The sequence below is a fragment of the Mus musculus genome, chromosome 13 (assembly GCF_000001635.26).
Source record: "Mus musculus strain C57BL/6J chromosome 13, GRCm38.p6 C57BL/6J".
NCBI lineage: Eukaryota > Metazoa > Chordata > Mammalia > Rodentia > Muridae > Mus > Mus musculus.
Window position 1 is genome coordinate 59411532 of NC_000079.6, and position 6333 is coordinate 59417864.

Genomic DNA, 6333 nt, shown 5'->3' on the forward strand with positions numbered 1-6333 from the left:
TGCACACGTGCAGGGGCAGTTTTCCCGCCATGTGTTCTGCCTTTCTCGTGATGACAACTGGGCCGATGGGCTGCAGCCAATCAGGGAGTAATACGTCCTAGGCGGAGGATAATTCTCCTTAAAAGGGACGGGGTTTTGCCATGTTTTTTCTCTCTCTTGCTCATGCTTTTTCTCTCTCTTGTTCTTGCTTTTTCTCTCTCTTCTCTTGCTTTCTTGTTCTTGTTCTTTTTCTTGCTTTCTTTCTCTCTCTTGCTCTGACTCTTGCTCTGGCTCTTGCTCTCTGGCTCCTGAAGATGTAAGCAATAAAGCTTTTGCCGCAGAAGATTCTGGTTTGCTGCGTTCTTCCTGGCCGGTCGCGAGAACGCGTTTAAGACACTGGGTAGTTTCCATGGGCTTCTCTCTCCTGTCTTGGTTAACTGGTTTTTAAATGCAAAGATTTCAGAAGCTCTAGGGAAAAGACTGTTAAGAAGAAAGAAAGCTAGTTGATTGTGTCTGGGCTTGTCTGCACATAAATAGTTGTAGAAATGCCTTTTCTTGAAAGGTGGCTTAGTTAGGGGTTCATTGCGGTGAATAGACACCATAACCATGTCAACTCTTATAAAGGAAAATACTTAACTGAGGTTGGCTTATGGTTCAGAGGTTTAGTCTATTACGGTCATGGTCAGAAGCATGGTGGTACACAGGCAGACATGGTGCTGGAGAGGTAGCTGAGAGTTCTACATCTGGATCCATAGGCAGCAGCAAAAGACAGTCAGTCACTGGGCCTGGCTTGAGCTCCTTAACCCTCGAAGCCTACCCCAAGTGACACATTTCCTCCAACAAGGCCACACCAACACCAACAGCACCATACCTCCTAATGGTGCTACTCCCTACAGACCTATGGGGCCATATTCATCCAAACTCTCACAAAAGGTAAAATACAGGACTGGTGTTTATTGCTTTTCAAAACCAGCCGAATACTAAGGTAAGATAATGGTACTGTCCGTGTGTGTATTATTCTATAGGCTGGAGGAGAAGCCTCTACCTAAAACACATTGAGATGCAATGTATGTTTGTAGTCATGTGTTTAGCATGTCTCCAACTTTAAATTGCTTATCTGACCTAACATGTTTCTTTGTAATGTGTATGCACACACGTGTATGCAAATGTGTGAATGTATGCATGCATGTGTGTGAATGTGTGTGTGAATGTGTGCGTATGTGCATGCATGTACACGTGTTGATGAAAGCTGTACTCAAAGTTTTATCATACTAGATTAGCACTCTCCCACTGAGCCCTATGTCCAGCCCTGTCAGCTATCTGCTAGCGAGTCCAGGTGAGAGGAGAGAACCCAGTCTAGCCTAGTCCCTCCAAGGCTGAGTGGCCCAAAACAAACATGCCAGGGGCTGGGAGTCTATCAAAGCAGGAACTCATTTTATTGCATCAGTCTTTTGTTTATATAGGGTTGAGGAAGGAGGTGGGGATTTTTGGTGAGGTGAGATGAGGTAGGGGCCGGGGAAGGGTGATGGAGGGTATGGGGTGACTGACAGGGCCAATAAAGTTATTCTACATCAGTGGTAGCTAGGCAAAGGCAGGCTTAAGTAGGTTGTGCTGAGCCACTCCAGTATGGAAGTGAACAAGACAGGTCTCTAAACTCGAGCAAAGACTCAGGCTTCCCCACTAGGCCTCAGTATCCAGACGAATAAGGCCCAACACTGCCCAGAGGAACAGTTCACTAGAAGGTTGCCTCTTCCAGTCAGGACTCCTTAAGTCAAAACTGACTTCTTCCTGTGATGTCTTAGGTATCTGTGTTCAAGCCATGTTACAGCTTTGTCAATACTCATGACAGATAGAATTCTTTTATTATGTTGCAACTATATAGCAATTAAGAATCAGAAGGGGGCCGGAGAGATAACTAAGCAGTTGAAAGTGCTGGCCGTGTTTGCAGACGACCCAGATTCTATTCCCAACACCCATGTGGCAGCTCACAACCATCTCTAACTCCAGTTCCAGAGGAGCCATGTTCTCCTCTGGCTCAGCAGGGACTATACACATGGTGCGCAGACATACACAGGCCAAGTACCCATCTCCACACTTTTTAAAAAAAAAAAATAATGAGATTTTTTTTAAGTCTAATAAATTACCTGTATCTTATGGTATTCAATTTGTTTTCTTTTTAAGGACAATTTTCCTTGAACTTTAACTGAAGTAGCAGACACTATTTTAGAACAGATTTGCAGCCATCTTATAAAGGAACACTGGTACTTCCTTAAGAAGTGTGCAGACTGCTTATATCGTCTTCGAAAAGATCAGATTAAATCTTCATTATAAAGATGCTGCCGCCTAGATGCTAATTTCGTTGCCTCTGGGATATGTGTTTTTCACAGGGTGGTTAGCCTCCTAATTGCTTGGACACGCGTGAACTCCATGGTGAGTTTGTATGCTCCATTGATACCACATACACTGAGTTGAATCATTATTGCAAAGCCTTTTGAAAGATTGAGACAAAAAAAAATCACACGACTTATTCACAGAGATACGAAGGCAGAGCAGTAGAGTCCAAATTTAGCATCGCCGGGGAAGACTCTGGTCCCTGGAAGAGTGAGCTGCAATGTGAGCTCTCAAGGAAACAAGCAGACAGTAAAGGAGATTGAAGGAATGAGATGGCTGAAGGGGCTGAAGAGAAGGGCTGCTGTTCCAAGAGCGAGATGCAAGTGGAGAGCACGGGCCGTGGTTTGGATAGGATCTGAGCATCCTCCCCAAGGGCTCATATGTTGGGTACTGGTGGTTTGACAAGCCCTAGGATCTTGTCAAAGATCATGTGTAGGACATGGAATACAATGGGAAGTAGCACTGGTGGGGGGAGGGGACCGTAAGTGGCTCTTACCACAATAGAGGGCAATCCTGCTCCCCTACCTGACCGCATGCAGCTTCCGGTCTCACCATCTCATATCCAGCTTCCGGTCTCACCGGCTCACATCCAGCTTCCAGCCTTACCTCATCATTTCTCCTCCTTGCTATCTGCTCCCACCATTGAGGTGTCATGCAATCCTCACAAGGATCCAGCCAGTGCCACCACCGTGTCCTTGAATCACCAGAGACACAAACAAACCTTGTCACAAAGCATCCAGCCCCTGGTATTTGATCATTATAATAAAAACAGACTAATATACTGGCGTGCTCATTTCAGATAGTCGGAGATGTCAAATCACCCAAAAGCCAATTATGTCTCTATGATCCCAGGTCTATATACAATGAATATATAACAATAAAAGTATTTTAAAGAAACTGATGACATATACCATGGAGGTAGGGCATGGTGGCTCAACCAGGAGCTGTTTAACCTCCCTCTGACCATTCCTTCCTTCTTTAATATCACAAATAATGAGGCATGAAAAATTAATGACATATTCGAGGAACTATAATTTCTTTGTTAACACAGAAAGCCGTCTTCATAGTTTTTGAGTTAATTTTTTTCCAGGAGCACATACACTAAAAATGGAACGTTTCAGAGAAAACCATCATAGCCCTGGGTAAGGGTGGGGTGTGATCTTGTCAAGGGCTCCGTGCGCTTTCTGTTTTGTAGCCTGTGAGTCTCTGCCACGTGCTTCGGGGCACACCTGCATTTTGTGTACATTTCTTGTAAGAGTTCCATACTGTAGAAAGGCGGCTTTTGTTATCTTTATGCTATTCTGTGCCTGCATTATTTTTACAGTCTGTTAGTTACTGTGTTTATAAACAGAATAAAAGGACAAAGAGCTCAACTCTTATTTTAAGAGCAGAGGGTACCTTAACACATAGGCTTAGCCTCCAGTGATTGTAGTACATCAGTGTGGGCTTATGAGTAGAAGGGACCTTTCTTCATGGTCACATGTAGTTAGATGATGCAGAAGGGCATCCAGTGAGGCCATTTCCCTAAAAATTGAGCTCCAAATCCCTCAGGTACTACTGCCTGGGCAATTCTTGTCTGCTCTACAATTACTAATCACTGTGAACATTAATTACATATTGGGTTGAAAATTAGAATATACTTGGACAATCCATGGATGAAGATGGAGTCGGGGATTAGGATTGACAGGAATGCTGGCTTCATAACTTGGCTTCACTTCTAAGGAAAAAAATCAAGATCTGAAGTTAGTAATGTTTCAGAGGCGATCCAGACAGACCTGAGCATATCCAGTTAGCGCGTGCCGGCTGCCCAGCGATGCTCCCTGCGCTGCAGCCCAGCGAGGCTCCCAAGGTGCCTCTGGTGCCTGACACTCAGAGGGATGTTTTAAAAAATGTGGTGAAAGAGCAGCGGTCAGGCAGGGAGGGGGTGAGCACAGCAGCGGTCAGGCCGGAGCAGGGATGGGCACAGGAGATCCATCTGCTCTTTCCCCCGCCCCAGCCCTCCCTTTGGCAGTAATGGTGACGTTACTAGAGGATGGGGTCCCACTCACTCAGACCCAGATCTAAGAAAAGAACATCTTAGGAGAGGTTTAGTGGCACTTAGCCAGAGGCCGCTTGCCTGCTGAGACCTGGGGAAGCATGACAGCTAACACATTAGGAAACCCTCCAGGGGATGTCTAGAACCCACGGCTTCAGCACACAGGGTCTGCAGATCTACTTATCTGACATTTGGCTCTTCAAATGCCTTGTGAAAGATATCCCAGGTCTTCAGTCCCACAGTGGTAAGGGCAATGCGCTGTGCTTCTCTGGCCCTTCTTGGGACCTCAGCTAAACTCCATGCTCCTAGTTCTCCGCAATAGCCTGCCCTTTTGTGCTGGGCTCTTTCTTGCGGTCTGTGAGAGCTGAGAGAACTGAGAGTGCATCTTGCTCCAGCATAAAGCCTCTCCCACATTTCAGCACACCAACCCCGTTTCCTCTTCTTCCAGAGAAGACTTGAAAGCCCGGGATGAAGATAGTACACAGAACATCAACAGAAGCATGACTGAGTCCCCACATGAGTGGCCAGCAACCACTCTCTTCCTGCAGGCCTTCTCTGAGGAGAACCAAGACCCTGCCACTGGGCTGCCATTATTCGGATGTTTTTGGTTACAGCAGCAAGCACCACTAACCCTGGCTAGTGTACTCAAACACATATGACAAGAAATGAGCATGGCCCATCCAAGAAATAGAATCGAGAGCAGGGTGCGTAGGTGAAGCTGGCTTTTGCTCTTGCAAGCAGTCTTTAACTTACAACAGTGTTTTTACATAATTTAGATGAGGATATAAATGACTGATTTAGAGGGGAAGTGGAGGCTTGCAAGAAAAACAGATGCAAACATGGATGATAACAGAATGCATGACCAGTGACTCACTCCACTTCTTCTGCTTGTACCGGTTGGGGATGTGGAGTCCCTCGAGGGGTAGGATGCTTGGGAATAGACTCTCCTTTCCTCCTCTTTCTCAGATGTAAGACGATATTTTGAACTGTAAGTGGCAGTGGCGGAAGGCAGAAATTCAGAGACCGCCAGCTCATGCAGATCCTTTGTGAAGATAATTTCAAAGCACCCTATTCTGGAGCCAATCGGGGGACTGCCTCTCATAGACTCACCTTGTTCAAACGAGACACTCGGCTGACATCTGGTGGATAAGCGTCCACACAAATCATCAAGTGCAGATCTTGTATCTGCGCAGCAATATCCCCTCCTTCCTTACAATCCTGGACAGCTCACGCTTTGGGATCTTCGTTCCTGGAGTATCCACTGATTGTTCCAGACCCACAGATCTACAGATCCAGGTCCTGAAAGTGACTCCACCTTGCGTTTCTCTCTCTCTCTCTCTCTCTCTCTCTGTGTGTGTGTGTGTGTGTGTGTGTGTGTTTCCTGTTCAAAGCATTTCTCCTTTGTTTTAGTTAGGATTTTACTGTTGTGAGCAGACACCATGACCAAGGCAACTCTTATAAGGACAACATTTAACTGGGGCTGGCTTACAGGTTCAGAGCTTTAGTCCAGTATCATCAAGATGGGAGCATGGCAGCATCCAGGCAGGCATGGTGCAAGAGGAGCTGAGACTTCTACATCTTCATCTGAAGGCTGCTAAGCAGAAGACTGGCTTCCAGGCAGCTAGTCTTAAAGCCCACAGTGACACACCTACTCCAAGAAGGCCACACCTACTCCAACAGGGCCACACCTTATAATAGTGCCACTCCCTGGGGCAAGCGTATACAAACCATCATATCCCACAAATAATAATAACAACAACAACAATAATAATCCTCTAATTTTGTGGTTTGTTTTTTAACTTCTCTGCATGTGTGTGCATGAACATCCCACAACAGACATGTGAAGGTGAGACGACAACTTTAGGACCAATCTTCTTCTACTGTACGATCAGCTTAGCTGTAAGTGCTTTGACACTTACAGTGAGCCA

General features: G+C 45.9%; 1 long non-coding RNA gene across 3 annotated transcripts; it reads right to left on the reverse strand.

The window, feature by feature from the left end:
• Positions 1-706: 706 nt before the first annotated feature.
• Positions 707-5748, reverse strand: Gm34788. 3 transcript variants are annotated; one of them, XR_873544.1, is made up of 3 exons: positions 5516-5748; positions 2124-5391; positions 707-1785 (listed from the first exon to the last, which is right to left on the reverse strand). It is a non-coding gene; the product is annotated as a predicted gene, 34788 (long non-coding RNA). The 3 variants fall into 3 exon arrangements; XR_001780973.1 differs by lacking the exon at positions 707-1785 and having other exon boundaries at positions 2448-3064; positions 4011-5391; XR_001780972.1 differs by lacking the exon at positions 707-1785 and having other exon boundaries at positions 2448-3064; positions 3769-5391.
• Positions 5749-6333: the final 585 nt, after the last annotated feature.